At 41.5% G+C, this 25,586-nt stretch overlaps 1 long non-coding RNA gene across 1 annotated transcript in view; it reads left to right on the top strand.

Annotated features, from left to right (window-relative positions):
* The first annotated feature begins 3,440 nt into the window (after positions 1 to 3,440).
* Positions 3,441 to 25,586, top strand: part of LOC129525476 (uncharacterized) — a 125,024-nt gene continuing 102,878 nt past the window's right edge. The window contains exons 1-2 of the long non-coding RNA XR_008669797.2: positions 3,441 to 3,587; positions 4,051 to 4,231. This is a non-coding gene — a long non-coding RNA (uncharacterized lncRNA). The remainder of the gene's footprint in view (positions 3,588 to 4,050; positions 4,232 to 25,586) is intronic.

The following is a 25,586-nucleotide window of genomic DNA, read 5'->3' as shown; positions in this document are numbered from 1 at the left end:
CTAATTGCAGTCAGGTATTCCCTAGGCTTCAACCATGAGTGGAGGGGTGGCAGGAGCTAAGATCAAGGCACAGCTTTTGATCTCAGCTGGCAAGAAAGGAAAGTGGGTAGGGCAGGGCTGGTGATTGCTTACTTCTTGGACTCAGGGTTTCACAGAGCATCAAGATCTAATAAGCTATGCTTCTTCTGTTACTACTCCTCTATCTCTGCCTCTCTCTGCTTCTGGCACCGTCTTTTCCTTCCTGTCCAAGCTCAAGCAATGACATCTCCATCCTTCCCTGAGCTCTTTATCAAAATTTCCAGTGCCCTTTTGATTGCACCAGGTATTAGAAAGGAATCCTTTGGCATTAGTCCAATTGATGATCTTCTGATCCTTTCTGAGAGGTTTGAATTTTTATAGAAGATATTTGATAACAAATCTCAAATTGTTCATTTTTTTAAACTTGTTATTTCTTCTTTCTTTTAACCATTTAGTCAACAAACATTTTGAGTACCTACTACTTGCTAGGTGTTCTAGGTGCTAGGGACAACCTTCTTCCTTCATAGGTCTGCTGCTTACCTACTTGCTAGGGAACTGATGGGGAGCCATTTCTCCTTTGGGAAACCTGGGTCTAGCACTCATGAAAGAAAGTTTCATGGTTGCTTGTCAACCCCATCCTCCAACCTGGGAGTGCCACAGAGGCCAGTGCAGAAACCAGGGTTCTCAGGGTTTGTGTGAGGGACCGAGTCTCTGGAACCTGGACTGGGGGAAGGCCATTTACTTTGAAGAGCAGGGGTTGGACCTGCTTGGAAAGGGGCCCCTTTTTCTATGAGCAGAACTGAACTGGATTTTTCATTTGCATTTCATGGGCAGCCTTGCCTTCAATGTCACTGATGAGGGAAACACCATATGGGATTTCTCAGGCCTCCTCCCCCTTCTTCTCAATGTCCCTCAAGGCAGCACCCACTCCCATTTGTTTCTCTCTTGGGTGGGAAGGTACATGACATGAAAAATGCTGAATCTCACATCAAGATGTCTTTCGAAAGATGAATGGGCAGATTCTTAGTATCATCTCAAAGCAGGCAAGGTAAAGGCAGGATATTTATGAGGTTTTGGAGGGTAGTTTGAGTCAGGCCTTTTGTTTCATGGGACTTGATTAGAATCAGGTAATCTCGTGACATATTAGGGTTAGTGGACAGAATGAGGCAAGGGTTTTGAAGACAGTCTTGGACTATAAACCATTTTTTGAGACTATATTGTAGTAGACATGGACTATGAATAGTCTAATGTTTATTTAAATAAATTTTCAGGATATTCTTGAAATGGATAATAAAGTTATTTGCAACTTTATCTTCCATGGCAAGAGTGTCCTGGAATAATAAATCATATTGATGAAGACAATGGATAATAAAGTCATGTTAATGTAGACAATAAGCCCTGTGGGTATAGATAATTTCAGTTCTCAAAGATTAATGGCAACAGTTATCATTTATTGAGTGGCTACTGCAGTATGTACTGGGCTGGCACTTTTAAGTTGCAATGGTCATCTATTTTCTTCTGTCTTATTTTTTCCTTGTAAATTAAGCAGGTGTCAGCTCTGTATGCCTTTAGATGCTTGCTATTCAAACTGTGGTCCTGAGACCTGCAGCATCATCAGTATCACCCGGGAGCTTGTTACAAATGCGGACAGACTCTCAGGCCCCACCACAGACCTACTAATTAGAGTCTCCATTTTAACAAAATTTCCAGGAGAAGGGTGTACACATTAAAGTTGGTTAAAGTTTTGGGCCATTTTTGGCAGAATGACATTAAAAATAAAAATTTTAGTTTCAGTTTAGAAACATTAAGGACATCATGTTCATTGGCATCTAAGCTTTTGAACTATACTTGTTAGTATTTCATAGACATTATCTGATTTAATCCCTACAACAACCTATGAAGTAGGATTTTATGGATGAGAAAACAAAGACTCACAGTGATGAAGCATCTAACTCAAGGTCACATCATCAGTATTAAGTGATAGAGCCAGGATTTGAATTCTGGTATGTCTTAACACAAAAGCCAAGGTTCTCAACCATAATGCCCTGCTGCCCCCTGAAGACTCTCTAGATGAGAGGTCCCCACCATCACACCCAGACTCCTGCCTTCATCTCCTAACAGCTCTACACATATCTACATGGTGCCTTCTCTACCTCCTCCAAGCCAGATGTCTTGCACAATCCAGACCAAATCCAGACCACTGAGTACAATCTTTTTGACCTTCAGTCCACTGTCATGGTTGATATGCTTCTTCTGGATTGATGACAGAAAGTAGCCTCCCTACTTCTCAGACATATTCAGGCATAGGAATCTCTTCCCATGACTACCAATAACTTAGATTTCAGTGTACACCGCCATCTTTTCTCTCTTCCCCAGAAACACCACCATCATTTGCCAGCACAAATGGAAAACAAACTTTCAGGACCCTCTATATGGAAAAGGGCATAGGTGAAGCCTCCAAACCCTGGCCTCCATCCCTGGTCTGGGGATGAAGAAAATCCTTAAAAAATCTCTCACTCTCCCATCTATTATGGTTGCTTCTGGCACTATTTGCCTTTATCACTGCCTATAGGATCAACCTTGATATGCTCAAACTCCAGAAAACTCTACACTTGAAAGTCATGTGGATGGTAGAATACAATAAAAGCACTACTAACCTTTCAAACACTGTGTTGATGCTGGTTTCCTAGGCAGGAGGTGAGAAAAGAAGACTCCAAGGGAATGATCTTTTTTCTTAATCTTTCAACTTACTGTAAGAATATAAATGATCACTGTTTTTCAAGCACTTAGTATCTAGAATGGGATCTTTATTTTTTGCTTTCTGAAAGACAAAACAGAACCAACAAAGTGGTCTAGGAAAAAAATCCTTGCACCCAGAAATCCAGAGAAAATGACGTATTCTCATTGGAGTACAGGTGAAAGAGGACTTCTGAGAGGGCCGGGCAAGGTGGCTCATGCCTGTAATTCCAATGCTGTGGGAGGCCGAGACTGGAGAATTGCTTGAGGCAGGAGTTTGAGATTAGCTAGGAAAACATAGTGAGACCCTGTCTCTACAAGAAATTATAAAATTAGCCAGGTGTAGTGGTACAGCTGCAATCCTAGTGCCTGAGGCAGGAGGATCGCTTGAGCCCACGGGTTTGAGTGTTATGGTGAGCTATGATCACACCACCGCACTCCAGCCTGGGTGATAGAGTAAGATCCTGTCTCAAAAAAACAAAAACAAAAACAAACTTCAAAGAAAATCCAAGTGTAACTGCTTGAATGTGTCCTCTCCCAAATTCAGGTGTTGCCAATGTGACACTATCAAGAGGTGGGGCTTTAAGAGGTGATTAGGCTATGAGGACTCCTCCTTCATGAATAGGATTCGGTTCCCATATAAAGGGCCTTGAGAGAGGGAGCTCCTCCCTTTTATCCTTCTGCCTTTTGCCATGTGAGGACACAGCACTCCTCCCCTCTGGAGAATCCAACATTAAGGTGCCATCTTGCAAATAGGATGCATCCTTCACTAGACAAGCTGAACCTGCTGGTCTCTTGATCTTGGATTTCACAGCCTCCAGAATTATAAGAAAGTAAATTTCTCTTCTATAAAATACCCAGTCCCAGGAATTCTGTTATACCAGCACAAACAGACTAAAACGGCTTTAAAGTGTGATTAGAGTCAACAACCCTGACTAGGGTCAGTAATTGGGATACTCCGTTATCTCTATTGCAAAGTTACTGCGTAACTCCAGGTGCACCACATTTTAGCATATTCCCACTTTGGCAACGTGGTGGTGGTGGTGGTGAAGGTGTCCAGACAGAGGGGGCAGTAAGAGGAAAAAGCCCTAAAATGGCTGGTATGTTTAACATAGGTTTCTTTAACTTCCCACAACCTGTAACCGGTACAAATAGGTTCACATTAGCATTAATTCCCTCATTTCAATGGCTCATCTTAGTTCTCTGCCTATGCTTTTCACTTATTTTCAGATGTCTCTAGAGATGTCTTACACACACGCAATAATGGTCTTCTGTTCCTCTGCTCCACCTTCCTAGTTGGTGTCTATCACCCACAAGCCACTTAAGGAAAATGCTTTTCCTCTGCTGTGACTGCTGTTGTCCTTCATGAAATAAATACTGCCCAGCCCAGGAAGCAAGCTTCAGACACTCCGAAAGTCACAACGCCCTTGAGATGCCAAATGACAATGTGTTCTGTAAATCAAACGACGTGACGGAGGTAAGTCTCAATCATTTTACAGGTTTATTTTGCCAAAATTGAGCGTGTGCCTGGCAAAAAGGAACACAAAATCACAGGAACATCTGTGATCCGTGCTTTTTCCAAACAGGGTTTGAGAACTTTTGTATTTAAAGGGGAAAGAGCAGGCAGTAAGGGAAAGTGGAAAGAAAAGGGGGTAGGGTAAATAAAAGAGAAAAGCAATTGCATTCTTTTGAAGCTTTGATCAGCATTCACTGAATCCATATTTTACATGTGAAAGAAGCGGGTAGAGGAAGAGTCAATTATGCATTCATCTGGTGTGTGGTTAATCTACATTTTTACGTAAAATAAACAGTAAATAACCCAGTCAAACATGCATTTGTCTTAAGTGAGGGAAGGATGACTCCTAATCCTGTCTTTGTCCCATACCTGTGAAGATAATCTGTTCATTTACATTGTCTGGGTGAAATTCAACAGAATTGTTTCAGGGTAAAGATCTTGGGGCCCACAAGGAATTTCCTTGTAAGCAAATTGTGAGGCAGGACCCCTGAGGAAATCAGTAACCTTCTTTCTTTTTATCAATCTATTTAGGAACAAAATGGAAGGCAGTTTTGCATGACTCAGTTTTCAAGCTTGACTTTTCCCTGTGGCATAATGAGTTAGGGGTCCCAGATTTTTAGTTTCCTTTCACAGTGTTGTGGGGCTTTTCCTTAGTTCAGCTAAAGGTGAGGTCCTTGTCACACGGCCACAAAAATTTAGGGTCGCAATTTGAAGGGTGAGCAGGGCAGGGTTTATTGCGTGAAAAGGAAAAAAGGGAAACAGGGACCCTCTGCAAAGCCAGAGTCCCTGCTAGTGGGCTTCCAGCCTCGCAGTTCCCAGGTTCCACAAAGGAAGAGGAGGGGCCAGTCTCCTCCCCACTACAAACAGCACAAACTTCTGTGGCTCCACCCAGGTGTGCACTCCTCCCAGTGCATAGGCTGGTTGGAGTTTTGCCAGGGAGCCCTTCCCACCTAGCAGTTTGAACAGTTTTCTCCAGAACTTGTTAGACTGCTAAGCCACACTATATTATGTGCAGAAAAGGGAATAACATCCCTTTCTCCCAATTTGAGTGGTAGGCTGTATTGCATAGTGTTTAAGAGCATGGGTTTGGAGGACAGAGATAGATTTTATTTATCTGACTCTGAAATATGAATTAAAAAAATCTATTTCACAAGGTTGTTATGTGGATTAAATTAATGGCACAGAAAGCTGTAGATACTGCAGCTCACTCTTTTCTGGACTTCATTAAAGTTCACTTTCAAAGGTTTGTCTTTAACACTATCTCAGAGGCCTGTAGAAAAATGCCAAAAGGAAATGAAAACTTATATCCACACAAAAACTTTTACTTGAGTGTTGATAGTGGCATTATTCATAATGTCTCCAAAGTGGAAACCACCCATATGTCTACCAACAGACGAATGGATAAAGTATGATATAGCGCTGCAATGGAATATTATTTGGCAATAAAAAGAAATGAAGTACTAAAGCATGATATATACAAAGACGAACCTTGAAAACATCATGTTAAGTAAAAGAAGACAGTCATAAAAGTCACGTATTGCATGATTCTATTTATATGAAATGTCCAGAATAGGCAAATTCACTGAAAAAGAAAGTAGATTAGCAGTTGCCTAGAGCTGTGAGAATGGAGAGTTGGGGATGATAACTAAGGTATGAGAGATTTCTTTTTGAGGTGATTCAAATGTTCTAACTTGTGGTGATAGTTGCACAAGTCTGAATAGATTAAAACCATTTAATCATACACTTTAAATGTGTGAATTAGATGATTTGTGAAGTAATGTTACCGTAGGTAGCTAGTCAAACATGAGCAGGGCAGGAGAGAGCTTCCCCCAACCCCCACCAGGAATGTCAGGCAACCGTCAGGTGATGGTCAGGCAGTTGTTAAGCTATCTCTCTAAAATAATAATTGGTTGCAGCCGGTGCCAGGGAACGGCAGCCTCCCAGCAGATAGAAACATCTAAAACTGATGATCAGCAGCTTCCCAATAAGCTCTCAGGAGTTGGGCAAGTGGGCTCAAGCATGCGCACTAAGAGGGAAAGTGGCAGATGACCTTTGTTTAGGAACACTGGATTCGTAAGGGGAAAATGCCTCAAGTGAGCATGCACACTGTGCATGCGGCCCCTCCCAAGTGCTAGCAGGCCACTGTACATGTGGACAGCCCGCCCCAAAGGAAGAATCAGGGGAGAAGTAGTGCAAGACCCCGGAAGAATGCCAACATATAAAACCCCAAGTCGAAAGGTTAAACCGTACGCTTGATCTCTCAAGTTGCCTGCTTGGCCCTCTTCCGAGTGTACTTTACTTCCCTTCATTCCTGCTTTAAAGCTTTTTAATAAACTTTCACTCCTGCTCTAAAACTTGCCTTGGTCTCTCACTCTGCCTTATACCCCCTCAGTCTTCTGAGGAGGCAAGAATTCAGGTTGATGTAGACCCATATGGATTTGCCAGTGGTAACAATAAGAAATATACAGTCATCCTTCAATATCTGTGGGGGATTGGTTCTGGAATCTCCCCTCAGAAATTAAATCTGTGATGCTCAAGTACCTTATATAACATGGTGTGGTATTTGCATATAACCTATACACTGCCTCCCATGTACTTTAAATCATCTCTAGATTCTTATTACAATGTAATGCTATGTAAATTGTTGTTACACTATATTTTTAAAATTTGTGTTATTTTAAATTGTTGTATTTTTATTTATGTTTGTTATGTTTATGTTATGTATTATGTTTTCCAAATATTTTCATTGAATTTGCATTGAATTTACAGATGTAGAGGGCAGAGAGCTGATGGTACATTTGGTCTTTGTCTTAGGTTTCTGGAGGTTTCTGGCACACAGTTCCTAAATCCCTTAGAATCTCTAGAGGCATAAGGGTACTGTTTGTATGCTAATGAGATGATGGGTGGCTGGTGGGTGGGGGGCGGGGAGGGGGGGACGGTCCCTAGACAGCTTCAGGTGGGGGCTGTTCACCAGAAAAACCTACAAGTGATTAGAGATTTGGAACTATCAGCTCCACTCACAGACCTCCAGGCAGAGAGAGAAGCTGAAGATGAGTTAACCACCTGTGGCCAATGATGTAATCAGTCATGCCTGTGAATGGAGCCTCCATTAAAACCTCCTAAATGAAGTAGTTCAGAGAGCTCCCGGGTTGGTGAACACATCAGGGATGCTGGAAGGGTGATGTGGCCCTGCTCCCATACCTTGCCCCCTGCATCTCTTCCATTTGGCTGTTCCTGAGTTGTGTCCTGTACAATAAACTGGTAACGGTAAAGTTCTTTCTCAGTTCTGTGAGCCATTCAAGCAAATGATAAAACTCAAGGAGGGGGGTCCTGGGAACCCCTAGTTTATTGCTGGTCCATCTGGAAGGCCCAGACTTGCAATTAGCATCTGCAGTGAAGGGAGTCTTGTAGCACTGAGCCCTTAACCTGTGAGGCCTGTGCTAACTCTGGCTAGTTATTGTCAGAACTGAATTGAATTGTAGAACACCCACTTGGTGTCTGGAGAGCTGGAGAATTGGCTGGCAGGTGGAAAACCCCCTTCATTTGGTGCCAGCGGTGTTGTGAGTAAAGAGAACACAGATATCTCAGTAAAGCTGTTACTGAGAGTGCCTATAGGGGGCTTCCTTAGTAGCTTGAATTGGCCTGCAATGATGGCTGGGCCTTCCCAGGCTATGATCCCTTCTGAGGAAATCTTGCCCGGACATCTCAGGCCTTCTCCTGACAGGGTGTAAAACCTTGAACAAGTTACCTTGCTTCTCTGAGTAAATTTCCTCCTCTGTAATATGGGGATGAGAGTAGTACCTTCCGTATAATGACACAACACCAATTCTTTGCACAGTGTCTGGCAGATGGAATTATTTGGATAAATGTGAGCTAACATTATTAGGTGTGAAGTGCAGATAATAACATCTACCTCACAAGGTGGCTATTGATGATAAAATGAGTTAATGCAAGGAAACCACTTAGCAGTGTGCCTGGCAAATATATGGTGAACAATAAATGGTAGAGAGGAGAAGTAGCTATCATTATTATAGTTCACAGTATTATTTTAGCCTGATTCAGGAATAGGAAGGGAGAAAATAGGGGCAGGGAGGAAGAGAGAGCTTCAAAATCTCAGTCCTCACATGCATACACTAATTTTTTGGAAATGATCTCGACAAAGAACCATGGTTGTCTCTGGCTTTAAATTAGTGCCCTCGCATCATCCAGCCCCCAGAATTGTGGCTTATAATGAATCCTTCTGGCTGCCCCAAGGTAAAAGGGAAAGAGGGGGTGCACAGTGATGAGGTTGCCTCCTCCTTCTTAGGAATTGTTGGGTGGACACATGGAGTTAGAGGTCTGACAAAGACCTCCCTGCCCCTCATATGGCTCCACTGCACCAGCCAGATTGGCAGAACTGGCCCTGTAGCCTGGGCAGGGGTCAAGCTAACCTCAGGTGGCCCTGCTTGGAGGGGCTTCAATCTCAACTTGGCAGAGTTTCCAAGGAAGTGAGGCAGCCCCTGTCCTGACTTTGCTTCCCTTCCTCCTCTGGGATCATCCATGCTATTTAGTTATGTTAATTTTTGGGGTTTTGTTTTAATTTTTATTCTCATTCATTTTCTCTGGTTAGACTGCTCAAAAGCCATTATCTAGTGAATTACTTTATTGGAAAAACAACAAGAGATTCATTTCCCCCCTCTCACTCTTAAATCTTCATTTTTTTTCTTTGTTTCCGCTCCAGTGCCCCTGGAACAAGCAGTCAGAGCTGAAGTCCCATCCCACAGGGAGCAGGCTCATGAGCTCTGAGAGGGCCTGGGGAAGCTCCCGTGGAAATGGGCATGGAGAGGTCTAGGCTTCTTTGCTGGCCACCAATAACAGGTGTTTTCTGGGCTTTTGTTGAAGATCTTCACCAAGACCTCTTAGAACCTTGGGTCATAGGCTCACAAGAGCTAGAAAGGTCTGGAAAGATGAGGTCTGGTGTTTGTCCCCTAGGCTGCTCCTCTCTACTTTTTTCCCATCTCCTTTTTCCACTCACATCCCACATCCAATGCATATTCAATTCCTATTAGCTCCACTTTCAAAATATAGCCACATCTGATCCATTCTCACTCACTGTCACACACTAGCCATGCCACCATCTCCACTCAGATGGATTCTAACAACAGCTTTATCACGAGTCTCACCTGTATTAATTTTGACTGCCTGTAGTCAATCATCCACTATAGCTGGAGTATTTTTTTATTATCAAATATATCATGTCTAGGAAACAAATTTAAATAATAATTTAATTTTATTTAAATATTTTTATTATCAAATATATCATGTCTAGGAAACAAATTTAAATAATAATTTAATTTGATTTAAATAATAATAATAAAATTAACACCCCATGGCCACCCCCCAGCTTAAGAAATAGAATTTACAATACTCTAGATATCCCCTGGATTCTCTCACAAATTGCATTCTCCTGCCTCCCCTGAGAAGTAATTCACATCCTGAATTTTATGTTTATCATTTTCTTGCTTTTCATTTTTTAAAAATAAAATTGTATCCTTAAATAATATATTGATTAGTATTGTTTGTTTTGGACTCATTAATTCTTTGACTTGCTTCTTTTTTCAACATTGTTCCTGAGTCCGTCTGTGTTGAGGCATCTTAAAACTTAAATCAGATTGTTGTTCATCTGCACAAAAGCCTTTAACAGCTGCCAATCACACTTAAGAATTATTGTTAACCTTGTTCTTTTTGCTTAGTATTGTCTTGGCTACATGGGCTCTTTTTTTGGTTGCATATGAAATTTAAAGTAGTTTTTTCTAATTCTGTGAAGAAAGTCAATGATAGTTTGGGAATAGCATTGAATATGTAAATTACTTTGGGAAGTATGGCCATTTTCACAATATTGATTCTTCCTATCCAGGAGCATGGAATATTTTTCCATTTGTTTGTGTCCTCCCTTATTTCCTTGAGCAGTGGTTTGTAGTTCTTAAAGAGGTCCTTCACATCCGTGTATTCCTAGGTATTTTATTCTCTTTGTAGCAATTGTGAATGGGAGTTCATTCATGATTTGGCTCTCTGCTTGTCTATTGTTGGTGTATAGAAATGCTTGGGATTTTTGCACATTGATTTTGTATCCTGAGAATTTGCTGAAGTTGCTTATCAGCTTAAGGAGTTTTTGGGCTGAGACACTGGGGTTTTCTAAATATAGAATCATGCCATCTGCAAACAGAGACAACTTGACTTCCTCTTTTCCTATCTGAATATCCTTTATTTCTTTCTCTTGCCTGATTGCCCCTGGCCAGAACTTCCAATACAGTGTGAATAAGAGTGGTGAGATAGAGCATCCTTGTCTTGTGCCTGTTTTCAAAGTGAATGCTTCCAGCTTTTGCTCATGCAGTATGATATTGGCTATGGGTTTGTCATGAATAGCTGTTATTATTTTGAGATATGTTCCATCAATACCTAGTTTATTGAGAGTTTTTAGAATGAAGGGATGTTGAATTTTATTGAAGGCCTTTTCTGCATCTATTGAGATAATCATGTGATTTTTATAATTGGTTCTGTTTATGTGATGGATTACGTTGATTGGTTTGTATATGTTGAAATAGCTTTGCATCCCAGGGGTGAAGCCAACTTGATCATGATGCTGGAGGCATCATGCTAACTGACTTCAAACTATACTACAAGGCTACAGTAACCAAAACAGCATGGTACTAAGGGAGGAGACCACCCCTCGTATTGTCTTATGCCTGATTTTTGCCTCCAAAGAAAGAAGTAAAAACTCTCTACAGGCAGACAGCCCGGCGCCACACCCTGGGCCTGGTAGATCGACCCCTGATCTAATCGGTTATGTTATCTATAGATTACAGACATTGTATAGAAAAGCACTGTGAAAATTCCTGTCCTGTTCTGTTCCATTCTAATTACTGGTGCATGCAGCCCCCAGTCACATACCCCCTGCTTGCTCAATTGATCACGACCCTCTCACGTGGACCCCCTTAGAGTTGTAAGCGCTTACGAGGGACAGGAATTGCTCACTCGGGGAGCTTGGTTGTTGGAGACCTGAGTCTTGCCAAAACTCCCAGCCAAATAAAGCCCTTCCTTCTTTAACTCAGTGTCGGAGGGGTTTTGTCTATGGCTTCTCCTGCTACATTTCTTGGTTCCCTGACCGGGAAGCGAGGTGATTAACGGATGGTCGAGGCAGCCCCTTAGGCGGCTTAGGCCTGCCCTGTGGAGCATCCCTGCGGGGCACTCTGGCCAGCTTGAGTGATGCGGATCCTGAGAGTGCTCCTAGGTAGGCAATTGCCCCAGTGGAACGCCTCACCAGAGCAGTGCGTGGCAGGCCCCCATGAAGGATCAATGCAGTGGCTGAACACCAGGAAGGAACTGGCACTTAGAGTCCAGACATCTGGAACTTGGTAAGACTAGTCTTTGGAACTTGCACACTCCATTTGAATGGAAATGTGGCCTGATCACCCACGGTGTGCCTGTACTGGCACTTTGGTTTTTGTTTTTGACTTGACTTGGATTGCTTGATACTTTGGTTGTGGTTTCGACCTGGTTTGGATTTCTTGATACTCTGATTTTGGTTTTGATTCTGGTTTGGTGTAAACTGTAAAAGTGTGTGTGTGCCCTTTTTACCCATTCTTTCTTTTGTGGTGTGTGTGTGGTGTGGAGTGTGGTGTTTTTTCTTGAGGAAGCATGGGTCAGGCACAAAGTAAGCCCACCCCACTAGGAACTATGTTGAAAAATTTCAAAAAAGGATTTAAGGGAGATTACGGTGGTACTGTGACACCAGGAAAACTTAGAACTTTGTGTGACATAGACTGGCCAGCATTAGAGGTGGGTTGGCCATCAGAAGGAAGCCTGGACAGGTCCCTTGTTACAAAGGTATGGCACAAGGTAACCTGTAAGCCAGGGCCCCCAGACCAGTTCCCGTACATAGACACTTGGTTACAGCTGGTTTTAGACCCTCCCGCCCCACACAGTGGTTGAGAGAACAGCAGCATAAGTGGCTGGCAGAGGCAAGGAAAGACCAGCAGAGAGAGAGAGAGAGACAGAGAGAGAGAAAAGAGACAGAGAGGAAAAGAGGTAGAGAGAGAGAGGAAGAGACAGAGAGGAAGAGACAGAGAGACAAAGAGGGAGTCAAGAAGAGAGAAGAAGAGAGATATACAAGTAGTTAAAAAAAAAAAGAGTACCCTATTCCTTTAAAAGCCAAGGTAAATTTAAAACCTATAATTGATAATTAAAGGTATTCTCCGTAACCCTGTAACACTCCAATACCACTTTGTTTTCAGTGTAAACAAGGGTGTAGCCTGAAAGCACTGAGGCCACCAACAACCTGTGTAGCCTTCCTATCAAAAATCCTTGACCTAGTAATCTGCAAATGGCCCAAATGCATTCAATCTGTGGCGGCAACGGCTTTGCTGACAGAAGAAAGTAGAAAAATAACTTTTAGAGGATACTTCTGAACTGGCGAGTTCATTGTGAGCACACCTCACCAGTTCAGAAGTATCCTAAGAAAAAAAAAAGATGATTTAACATTAACCACTGAAAATTCCCTTAACCCAGCAGGTTTCCTAACAGGGGATCTAAATCTTAATTACCATACAAAGGTCCCACCAGATCTAGGAGGAATTCCCTTCAGGACAGGACGATAGATGGTTCCTCCCAGGTAATTGAAGGAAAAAAGAAAAAAAACAGTTATAAAAAAAGAATTTATGCAAGAATTGTTGTATAATTTAAAAGTAACTAGGCCTCCTGAATGTAAAACTATTGAAAAAAACAGTTTATGTGCAAGGTGTATAAGGGAAGTAAAATATACCTTTGGTAAAAGAATTATAAAGAGGCATAAGAATATAAATTTTTACCTACATTAAAAGGTTTAAAAAGTTATTATTTTGAAGGTTTAAGCAAGTTTTAAAACTTAATTATAAAGAAAATTCTGTGTGTAAACATATTGGCTAAAGTTAAAGGGGTATCATCTGGTTTTTCTGTGAACTGACATTAAAGTAAAAACACAACAGGTTTTTCTTAAAGCACTAACCTGCTCTTTAACAAAGATTATAAAAGGTTAAAAAGAGTCTATAAAAATCTTACCTTATGATCCGACATTAAAAATTGAATAAATATGTCTACAAGGTTTTATTAAAACTAAGTTTAACATTAATAGCACAGTAATATAAAGGTGAAATTTAGCTTAGCTGGTATAAAAATCATACAGGAAGCATTGTCAGATATAAAATGGTGTTTGGCTTCTTTGGTCTGAAAACTAATAAAAAATAGGTGCTAAAGGAAATTTCTCAGTAGACAGGCACCAAGGACTACAGAGTCCACAGCTCATGTCCCCACATTTAAAACAAAAGGTCAATTTCTTAGAAATTATATACTTGGTTTATCTTCCACTTTCCTTTCTCTCAAAACTAAAAGTCTTTTAGCACATGTATCACCCCTAGAATTTCCGGTAAACCAGCACCAGCCTGAGGATCACGTTCTCATCAAAGGATGAAAAGAAAGGAAACTCGAGCCAGCCTAGGAAGGACCGTACCTTATGCTGCTAACCACCAAGACTACTGTTCATACAGCTAAAAAAGGATGGACTTATCACAACTGAGTCAAGAAAGTGCCTCCCCTTCCAGAGTCGTGGGCCATAGTCCCAGGGGGAAAACCCTACCAAACTAAAGCTAAGAAAAATTTAACTGTTTCGTCTATTCTATTACTCTTTCTTCTTTCCTCACTCTATTGCTGACCATCTAGTTATTAACATAACCAAGTCAATTTTGTCTCAAACTATTGCATTTAATGTTTGCCTTGTTATACCCCGTGGGGACTTGCCAAGTCAAAGACAGCTCTCTACTTCAGAGAAGTACCTCTGTCTCTCCTGACTCTCCTCGGACTGGGCATTAGTAAATGAGGACCGTTTAATCTGGGGAAATTTCAATAAAGACTCCAGTGTCAATGAGGATTCTTGCCCCCCGATGTAGAGCTTTTATGCCGTAGTTGGTCCAATGTTCTGTGGACCACTAAAGAGCAAGGATGGACTGGCCCAACTGGTTTTTACAATTTCCGAAAATCATACATTCATTTTACTAGAGCATCATAGAAGTTAAAGACTTAAAACAAACTTTGGCAATTAAGACAGGATACCAAGATGCAAATGCCTGGTTGGAATAGATCAAATATTCCATCCACACGTTAAACAAAAGCGATTGTTATGCTTGTGCACATGGCAGGCCAGAGGCCCAGATTGTCCCCTTTCTACTAAGGTGGTCCTTCAGTTGACCAGGCATGGGCTGCATGGTAGCTCTTTTCCAGGATTCTACAGTCTGGAATAATAAGTCGTGCCAAGCTCTCTCTGCTATATCCCAAAGTCCGGCACCCTGCGGGTCAGCCCCCGAGGGCCATCCAGCTTCCGTCTCTCAGCACTAAGTTCGCTTCATGTCTCTCATGACAGAGAGGAAACAGCGTTCCTTGGAGACCTGAAGGGATTCAGTGAGCTTAAGAATTTTCAAGAGCTTATCAATCAGTCAGCCCTTGTTCATCCCCGAGTGGATGTGTGGTGGTATTGTGGTGGACCTTTACTGGGCACTCTGCCAAATAAGTGGAGTGGCACTTATACTTCAGTCCAATTGGCTATCCCTTTCACCCTGGCATTTCATCAACCAGAGGGAGAAAAAATAAGACATCGTAAAGCGAGAGAAGCCCCTTATGGGTCTTTCGACTCTCACGTCTATTTAGACGCAATTGGAGTCCCACGGGGAATACCAGGTCAATTTACAGCTTGAAATCAAATAGCTGCAGGATTTGAGTCAGTATTTTGGTAGGTGACAGTTAATAAAAATGTAAATTGGATAAACTACATCTATTACAACCAACAGCAACGAGCTTTTCATGAGTTAAAAGAAAAACTCACGTCAGCCCTAGCCCTGGGGCTACCTGACCTGACAAAACCCTTTACATTCTATGAGTCAGAAAGAGAAAAAATGGCAGTTGGAGTTTTAACCCAGACTGTGGGGCCCTGGCCAAGGCCAGTGGCCTATCACTCAAAACAACTAGACGGAGTTTCCAAAGGCTGGCCCCCATGTCTAAGGGCCCTGGCAGCAACAGCCCTGTTAGCACAAGAAGCAGATAAACTAACCCTTAGGCAAAACCTGAATATAAAGCCCCCCATGCTGTGGTAACTTTGATGAATACCAAAGGACATCACTGGCTAACAAATGCTAGATTAACCAAGTACCAAAGCTTGCTATGTGAAACTTCCCGCGTAACCATTGAAGTTTGCAACACCCTAAACCCCGCCACCTTGCTCCTGGTATCAGAGAGCCCAGTTGAACATAACTGTGTAGAGGTTTTGGACTGAGTTTACTCTAGTGGGCCCAACCTCTGAGACCATCTTTGAACATCAGTAGACTGTGATGTACGTGGGCGGGAGCAGCTTCGCCAACCCCTGCAAAGTGACTCTGAAGAAGATGACAAGCCCTGCTCCAGTCACACCCGGAAGCTGACTGGTCCACATACGACCAAAGCATGAGAAAACTCATCGTGGGACTCATTTTCCTTAAAATTTGGACTTGTACAGTAAGGACCTCAACTGACCTTCCTCAGACTAAGGACTGTTCCCAGTGTATAGTAGGACAAAAAGTTGCTACAGTCCTATTATTTTATGGTTATTATAAGTGTACCGAGACTCTAAAAAGAACTTGTTTGTATAATGCTATTCTATACAAGGTATGTAGCCCAGGAAATGACCAACCTGATGTGTGTTATGACCCATCTGAGCCTCCCATGACCACAGTTTTTGAAATAAGATTAAGGACTGAGGACTGGTGGGGGCTCATAAGTGATATGAGTAAAGTGTTAGCCAAAACAAAAGAAAAAGGGGTGCCCAAACAAGTCACCTTGAAGTTTGATGCATGTGTTGTCATTAATAGTAATAAGTTAAGAATAGGATGTGGTTCTCTTAATTAGGAAAGAGGCTACATGGCAGAAAATAAGTACATTTGTCATGAATTAGGACTGTGTGGAAAGGAATGTGGATACTGGTCTTGTGTCATTTAGGCTACTTAGATAAAAAATGGAAAGAATCCTGTCCACCTTCAGAAAAGGAAAAGTGGCTTTTCCTGTACCAGTGGTCAGTGTAACCCCTTAGAACTAGTAATAACCAACCCCCTTGATCCTCGCTGGAAAAAAAGGGAGCGTGTAACTGTAGAAATCGATGGGGCTGGACTAGATCCTTGAGTAAATATTGTGGTTTCAGGAGAAGTTTATAAATGCTCTCCTGAGTCAGTATTTCAAACCTTCTATGATGAACTGAATGTGCCAGTACCAGAAATTCCAGGAAAAACAAGAAATTTGTTTTTGCAATTAGCCGAGCATGTAGCCCAGTCTATCAATGTCACTTCATGTTATGTATGTAGAGAAACTGTAGTGGGATATCAATGGCCATGGGAAGCCCGAGAATTAGTACCTACAGACCCAGTTCCTGATGAATTCCCGGCTCAAAAGAATCACCCTGATAACTTCTGGGTCTTAAAAGCCTCAATCATTAGATAATACTGTATAGCAAGAGTGGGGAAGAACTTCACCCTTCTTGTAGGAAGACTCTGCTGCCTTGGGCAAAAACTGTATAATAGTACTACAAAAACAGCCATCTAGTGAAGTCCAAACCACGCTAAGAAAAATCCATTTAGTAAATTCCCAAAGTTGCAAACCGTGTGGACCCACCCAGAGTCCCACCAGGACTGGACAGCCACCACTGGATTATACTGGATATGTGGGCATAGAGCTTACACCAAATTACCCGACCAGTGGGCAGGTAAGTTGTGTTATTGGCACTATTAAACCATCTTTCGTCCTACTGCCCATAAAGACAGGTGAACTCTAGGCTTTCCTGTCTATGCTTCCTGTGAAAAGAGAATCATAGCTATAGGAAATTGGAAAGATGATGAATGGCCCCCTGAGAGAATCATACAATATTATGGGCCTGGTACTTGGGCACAAGATGGCTTCTGAGGATACCAGACCCCCATTTACATGCTCAATTGAATCATACGGTTACAAGCTGTCTTAGAAATAATCACTAATAAGACTGGCAGAGCCTTGACTATTCTGGCCCAGCAAGAAACTCAGATGAGAAATGCTATCTGTCAAAATAGATTGGCTCTCGACTACTTGCTAGCAGCTGAAGGAGGGGTCTGTAGGAAATTTAACCTTACTAATTGCTGTCTACACATAGTTGATCAAGGGCAAGTAGTTGAAGACATAGTTAGAGATAAGATAAAACTGGCACATGTGCCCATGCAAGTGAGGCATGGGTTTGATCCTAGGGCCATGTTTAGAAAATGGTTCCCAGCACTAAAAAGATTTAAAACCCTTATAATAGGAGTTATAATAGTAATAGAAACCTGCTTACTGCTCCCTTGTTTGCTACCTGTACTTCTTCAAATGATAAAAAGCTTCATCGCTACCTTAGTTCACCAAAATGCTTCAGCACAAGTGTACTATATGAATCACTGTCGATCTGTCTTGCAAGAAGACATTGGTAGTGAGAATGAAAGTGAGAACTCCCACTAACGAGTGAAGTTCTCAAAGTGGGGGAATAAGGGAGGAGACTACCCCTCATATTGTCTTATGCCCAATTGCTGCCTCCAGAGAAAGAAGAAGTAAAAACTAAAAGGCAGAAATGAAATCCACAGGCAGACAGCCCAGCACCACACCCTGGGCCTGGTAGTTAAAGATCGACCCCTGACCTGATCAGTTATGTTATCTATAGATTCCAGACATTGTATAGAAAAGCACTGTGAAAATCCCTGTCCTGTTCTGTTCCGTTCTAATTACCGGTGCATGCAGCCCCCAGTCACGTACCCCCTGCTTGCTCAATCAATCACGACCCTCTCATGCGGACCCCCTTAGAATTGTAAGCCCTTAAGAGGTACAGGAATTGCTCACTCGGGGAGCTTGGTTGTTGGAGACATGAGTCTTGCCAAAGCGCCCGGCCAAGTAAAGCCCTTCCTTCTTTAACTCGGTGTCAGAGAGGTTTTGTCTGCAGCTTTTCCTGCTGCAGTACTGGTACTAAAACAGACATATAGACCAATGGAACAGAACAGAGAGCTCAGATATAACACCACACATCTACAATCATATGATCTTCAACAAACCTGACAAAAACCAGCAATGGGGAAACGAGTACCTATTTAATAAATGGTGCTGGGAAAACAGGCTAGCCATATGGAGAAAACTGAAACTGGACCCCTCCCTTATATCTTATATAAAAATTAATGCAAGATGGATGAAAGACTAAACTATAAAACCCAAAACCATAAAAACCATAGAAGAAAACCTAGGCAATACCATTCAGGACATAGGCATGGGCAAATACTTCATGACTAAAACACCTAAAGCAATTGCAAAAAAAGCCAAAACTGACAAATGGGATCTAGTTAAATGAAAGAGCTTCTGCACAGCAAAAGAAACTAGCATCAGAGTGAACAGGCAACTTACAGAAGAGGAGAAAATTTTTTGCAATCTACCCATCTGACAAAGGTCTAATATCCAGAATCTACAAGGAACTTAAACAAATATACAAGAAAAAAAACCAAACAACCCCATCAAAAAGTGGGCAAAGGATATGAACAGACGCTTCTCAAAAGAAGACATTTATGTGGCCAACAAACACATGGAAAAAAAAAACAACTCGTCATCACTGGTCATTAGAGAAATGCACATCAAAACCACAATGAAATACCATCTCACACCAGTAAGAATGCCGATTATTAGAAAGTCAGGAAACAACAGATGCTGGCAAAGCTGTGGAGAAATAGGAACACTTTTACATTGAATGTAGTATAATGATTTATATTCCTTTTGGGTATATACCCAGTAATAGGATTGCTGGGTCAAATGGTATTTCTAGTTCTAGATCATTCCAAAAGGAATATAAATCATTCTACTATAAAGACACATGTACACATGTTTTATTGTAGCACTATTTATAATAGCAAAGACATGGAACCAACCCAAATGCCCATCAATGATAGACTGGATAAAGAAAATGTGGCACATATACACCATGGAATACTATGCAGCTGTAAAAAGGAATGAGATAATATCCTTTGCAGGGAAATAGATGAAGCTGGAAGCCATCATCCTCAGCAGACTAACACAGGAACTGAAAACCAAACACCGCATGTTCTCACTCATAAGCAGGAGTTAAACAATGAGAGCACATGGACACAGGGAGGGGAACAACACACACTGGGGTTTTTAGGGGTGGGGGGCAAGGGGAAGGAGAGCATTAGGACAAATACCTTATGCATATGGGGCTTAAAACCCAGATGACGGGTTGATAGGTGCAGCAAACCACCATGGCACATGTATATCTATGTAACAAACCTGCACACTCTGCACATGTATCCCAGAACTTAAAGTAAAATAAAATAAAATAGAATTACAATTAGCCCGGGAACAACAAGAGTTTGAAGTGCGGTGGATTTAGATGTGGATTTTTTTTTTCAACCAAATGCAGATCAAAAATACAATATTCAGGGTAAACCCAAGTATGCAAAGAACTGACTTTTCTTTTCTTTACTTTTCTGAGACAGTGCCTCACTCTGTTGCCCAGGGTGGAGTGCAGTGGCATGATCTCAGTTCACTGCAACCTCCGCCTCCAAGGTTCAAGTGATTATCGTGCCTCAACCTCCTGAGTAGCTGAGATTACAGGCGCACACCACCACACCTGGCTAATTTTTGTATTTTTAGTAGAGATGGGTTGTGCCATATTGGCCAGGCGGGTCTCAAACTCCTGGCCTCAAGTGATCCACCCGCCTCAACCTCCCAAAGTGCTGGGATTACAGGCATGAGCCACCACGCCTGGTCAAGAGCTGACTTTTCTTTTATGTGGGTTCTGCAGAGGCCACTGTGGGACTTGTGTCACAGATTTGAGTATACACAGAGATTCCTGGAACCAATCCTTGTATACTGAGAGATGACTGTAAATCCAGTCTCCTTTGTGGTCTCAGAAGACCCTACGCAACTGGCCCTTGCTTGCTTTTCTTATCTCATTGCCTATATTCTCGTCTTCATTTGTTCTGCTCTGGCTACACTGCCTTTCTTGTTTCTCAAACATGCCAACATTGTTTCTGCCTCAGTTTCTTTGCATTGGCTGTTCTCTTTGCCTGGAATTCTCCTCCTATCTTCACACAACTTGCCTCATTACTTCATTCAGCATTCCCCTCACATGTTGCCTCACAGAGGGACCTTGTTTAATTTACTGTATTTAAATAATTCCTGTCACTCCCTGCACTATCTCTTTGCCTTGATTTATTTTTATTCATAACACATCATTGTTTGTTCTTACATTACATACTAATTTGTTTATTATCATTCTCCCCGATTATAACATATGAGGACAAGTACCTTGTCTTGTTCACTTCTCTATCAGGGCCTGGCATGTATTAGGCATTCAGTAATATTTTTGTATTAATAAATAATTGAACGAATGAATGAGGGGGCATAATCTCTGTTAGTTCACTTGTTCAAATCACCCAAATATGCAATCAGTCTAGATGTAAACTTTATGTTTGCTTTGTAAATGCAGCTCTAAGATAAATACTTGCTCCTATGCCAGAGCCCATACAGTGTAGTTGTGCAGGTTGCACACTGCAGAGTGTTAGAAGGCACCATACAGACACACACAAGCAATTTTGGAACAGCCACTGTCTCATTACTCACTAAAATATTCACTATTTGTTGTTCTTGTCGTTAGTTGCACATAATAGAAAATGCAATTCAAAATTGGAATAAACAAGAAAGTTTGTTCATCTGTGTGCCTGGAAAGTCCAGAAGAAGAACAGGCATCAGTCTGCCTGAATCAGCAGCTCAACTGTGCTATTATCAAGGTTGCACTTTCTTACATGTTTTTTTCTGTTCTGCCTCCCAGAGTGTTGGCTCAATTTACAAGTGGGTTCCAGCAGATTGGATGGTGCCTGACTTCTAGTTCAAGGCTTGCAGAAGAAAAGGCACAGCTTCCGTCCCAGCATTCAGCAGGAATCCTGATTGAGCTAGATTAGATCATGGGCAAAGTCTCAAGAACATGATTGTGGTGAAGACAGTCACACAAGCTGCTTGGCTCTGCTTATCCAGGCTCCCATGGGCCTGAGGGTGAGGTCAGTCTCCCCAAGCACAGGGCCTGCATGGGGAGGGTGGAAACCTTGGTACTGTAAGCCATGGGTGCTGGGTAGACACTATAAATGACCACGGAGTCATCCTTTGGGTGCTGTATGGGAACTGTGAAGTCAAGTGAGATCATTGAGCTGGGAGTGATTTAATGAAACAATAGAAGTAGAATAATATTGGCTATGAATTTTGTGAGCATTTCTGTCTAGAGCTAAGTGCAGCCCCTACATGATGAGGTTTTCAGTTAGAGAGAACAATCTTTATTTTTAGGAGTCAGAGCTGAAATTGTGCCCTGGCTGAGTATGAACTCTTCCTTTCGCTGGGTAGTTTTCTCCTGAGCTTTAGGCAACTTGGCTGATTAAAGAGGAAAAGAATGCTGTGCTCACTCAGGGTCAGTACTGTCTTTGATGCTGTCTGTGTTGACTAATTTGCATTCCCAAGGCAGACATCAAAGAACTTGAGATTCTGCCGCTTTGGAGCAAAGAAGCTCATAAGAAGTTCTCAGCAGTCAGAAAGTGATTATGCTGTGTGTGGCAATATCATGACTTTGGAAAAGAAAGTCTCGACCTTGGGGAAGGCATCCTTTAGAGAAGCTTAGGCCTCTACCCTGCAGAGTTCACTTCTCTGCTTTGAGCCACTCCATACCTGGAGAATGATTTAACACATTATACCTGAGTTTTAAAGAGGAGCTGGGGAGCAGGTATGATAATAAATGTGATGGAAAGGAGAGGAAAGAATGACTGGAGCACATACAGGCGTGTGTGTGTGTGTGTGTGTGTGTGTGTGTGTGTGTGTGTGTGTGTGTGTGTGATTGGACCAGTAGAGATGGATCAAAAAATGGCTTCTTAGAGGCTACCTCTAGGGATGTTCCAGAAATCTTCCTGACCCCTTAGTCCTCTCTGTCTGTCTGAAGAATCTGGTCTTAAGGTCTGAGTCACTTGGACATGAAGTTCCTAGCAGGGTGAGCAGGAAGGGAACTGATGCACTGATTACATGCTGCCCACATAGGCACAGTGCCCACTGCACGTCACCACAAAGCCAGTGAATGGGCCTGCCTCTCCAAACTCAGCCAGAAAGTTCAACTATGCCACCAGTCATGACCTCCCACTAATGCCTGGAGGAGGTACTATAAGGAAGGAGAACTCTGTCAAGTCAGTAGAGATACAGAATAATCTTCTGGACCTCAGTGTAGCATGTATGGCTGTGCTTTCTGGGGCAGGGGAAGCTGTCATGCACCTTCTTTTTCTGCTTTGGGTCATTCCTGCCTTTTGCTCCAGTCTCCTCTCTGCAAGCAGTTTTCTCCACTGTCCTGTACATTCTGCATGCATGTGGGTTGGCATACCATGGTACTGGTTTTGATTTCAGCTTGACAAGACTTTACAGCTCCAATGCTAAAGCCCTCTGAGTATACTTTCTGTGCCTATAAGTTAGGAGAGAGAGAGAGAGAGAGCGAGTGCAAGAGAGAAGGGGGAGAAGGGAGGTGTTAGGAGTGGCCATTTAGGCCCATTTCTTTAGTATGAATATGTGGGGAAGGTATCCAATATTTGAGGCATATGTATACCCAAAACTAATTTCTTATTTACCTGAAACTCAAATTTTGCTAGATGGTCTATGTTTTTATTTCTTATTCCTGGCAACCTTACATGGGGTACTCCAAAGGAGTCTGCTACAGGGGCCAAGGAAGTGATAGTGATTAAACAGTGTTATTTTTGTCTTTTAGTCCAGGACTCAAATATCAGCTTTACCATTTATAATGGGTGTGAATCATGTAATCTTCTGAGTGTTAGTTTCTAAATGGGAATAATTATTTTATTAAATAGAAATAATTAAATAAGACAATCATTTACATCCTGCTTTGCTCCAGAAAATCAATAGGAAATGTAGTAGTGAATAACAAAGGTCATATGAGTATGTTACAAATCTGACCCTACAGGGCTCCAGATTAAAGACCCTATCAGGTAAAATAAAGAAGCCTCCTTAAAAACAGTTAAGATTCAGTTTAATCTGTTTTCTGCTGCTATAACAGAATACCACATAGTGGATAATTTCTAAAGAAAGAGATTTAGTTGGCTTATGGTTCTGGAAACTGGGAAGTCCAAGAGCATGGTGCTGGCATCTGATCAGGGCCTCTGTGCTCCATCATGGCTTGGTACAAGGGCAAGTGAGTGTGTGAGACAGAGAAACAGGGGCTGAACTACATCCTTTTATCAGAAACCCACCCTTGAGATAATTAACCCACTCCAGAGGTAATGGCATTATGACTTCTTGACCTTATGAACTCTTATAGGTCCCACGTCCCAATATCCTTACATTGGCAATTAAATTTCAACATGAGTTTTAGAGGGGATGTTCAAACCATAGTACTCAGTAATTTTTAGTTCTATTGCAAGCTGTACCTACCCCTTGCTCTAATCTACCCTTATATAATGAACAATACCTATGTCTAACCCATTATTTTTTCTGGGGGCTTCTAATCAATACCCTGATAAATACTAATGAATTATTAAATGCACTTAATAATGTATCTAGGAGAGATGGCAACCATGTTCTTTAAAAATATGGCCAAGAATTACAAAGAAAATGTAAGAACTCTTAAGGTAATGGAATTGTGAGGGATTTTTTTCTCTGTAATTTCATTTATGGTTAATATAATATTTTATGTGTAATAACTATAAATTATAAAATACATTTTTGGGGGCATTGTAGGGATCTGTACTGTTTGTTCAAAAATATATTTTGTGCAGTCTACATGGGAAAAGGTTTGCAGCAGTTTCTGTCAGTCAGTAACAGCTAGTTTGATGAATAGAAATGAAAAAGTTGTCAAGCCATGCGATGCCATTATTTATGAAAAAGACAGACCTGGCAGCCCTAAGACCTGGAGCTGGAAAAAGGCAGGTCATTCCTGAGGCAGCTTATAAAATCTGAGCAAACACAGGCTGCAAGGTGAGAAACCTCACATTTCAGTCTCTCTGACTGTTGCAAGAACGGCAGTGTTTTGGCTGAGTATTAGGAAGAACTGAAGCCAGGGACTCAAACGACAACAGGACTTAATTCTATTTGTCTCAAGGTTGTGGTGAGAATAAATGAGTTGATGTAAATACTGCTTAAAACAGACAATTACAGAGCAAGCCTTATATAAGTATTAGCTATTATTATTATTATTATTTCTGTTTCTGACTTCATGTCAATCTCATTTTCTGTTTTTTTCCCACATAGCAGGAAATACAGCTACTGATAGCTTTGGGATTTTATATGTTATCATTTGCTTTGCTGAAAAACGTTTGTCTTGATTTCTAAATCCAGTTAGAAAAATTCCACAAGTCTAAGGGTAAATTAGAAGTAAAACGACCCTTGTAGAGACTGACAATCAGATCAAAATCAACTGGCTGATCAAGGATCTCCTAATCCATGAAGCTGTTAAGGTGATCTTGATTACTAGTGTCACTTGGCATGTTTTCGGAAAACACAAACAAAAATTATCTCTGGAGGAAGATAAAGTCATTGTAGGCATTAAAATATTATTCAAAATATATTTTTTTCAAATTCTATGTCTGATACATAAGCAATGATAACCAGCTATTCTCAAACATGAGATAACAAGAACAATCATCAATAGAAACAATAGATAATACTGATAGACTGGCAGAGGCTCCAAATGCTAGAATTATTTGACACAAATTTTAAAATAAATTATGCTTATTACATTTATGAAGATAAAAAGCAAGTTTGAAAGTTTCAGCCAAAAGCTTGGAAACTACAAGAAGTGACATAAACATTCTGAAAGGACTTCTGCTTTTGGGTGGGATGAAATAACTGGCAGCAGACCAGCACTCCCACCTAGAACAATTCCTACCTAGAAAACTTGGGTATAATTTAAAAAACATCTCCTCAAGGCAGTGGAGAGCTGCTGAGACTATGAGAATTAGTGGGACTCAGACTGCAGGAAGGAAAAACCTTAGCTGAGGCGGCTTCTGCAGCCACTTTTATCCTAGAGGCATGTGTTAATTCTGAGCATTTGATGTGCAATTCGTGAGGGTTGTTGCAAGGAAAGAAAGAAACCAGCAGAGAGATGTCCTCAAGCACATACTAGTTTTTCCTTCAAAACATTTGCTGAATACTAGGGATACATGTAGTAGAAGCCTACAAACTTAAGTGGGAAAACTTTTGA

Source organism: Gorilla gorilla, chromosome 9 (genome assembly GCF_029281585.2).
Source record: "Gorilla gorilla gorilla isolate KB3781 chromosome 9, NHGRI_mGorGor1-v2.1_pri, whole genome shotgun sequence".
Classification (NCBI taxonomy): domain Eukaryota; kingdom Metazoa; phylum Chordata; class Mammalia; order Primates; family Hominidae; genus Gorilla; species Gorilla gorilla.
Note: the sequence above shows the minus strand (reverse complement) of the source record. Positions and strands in the feature narration are given on the sequence as shown.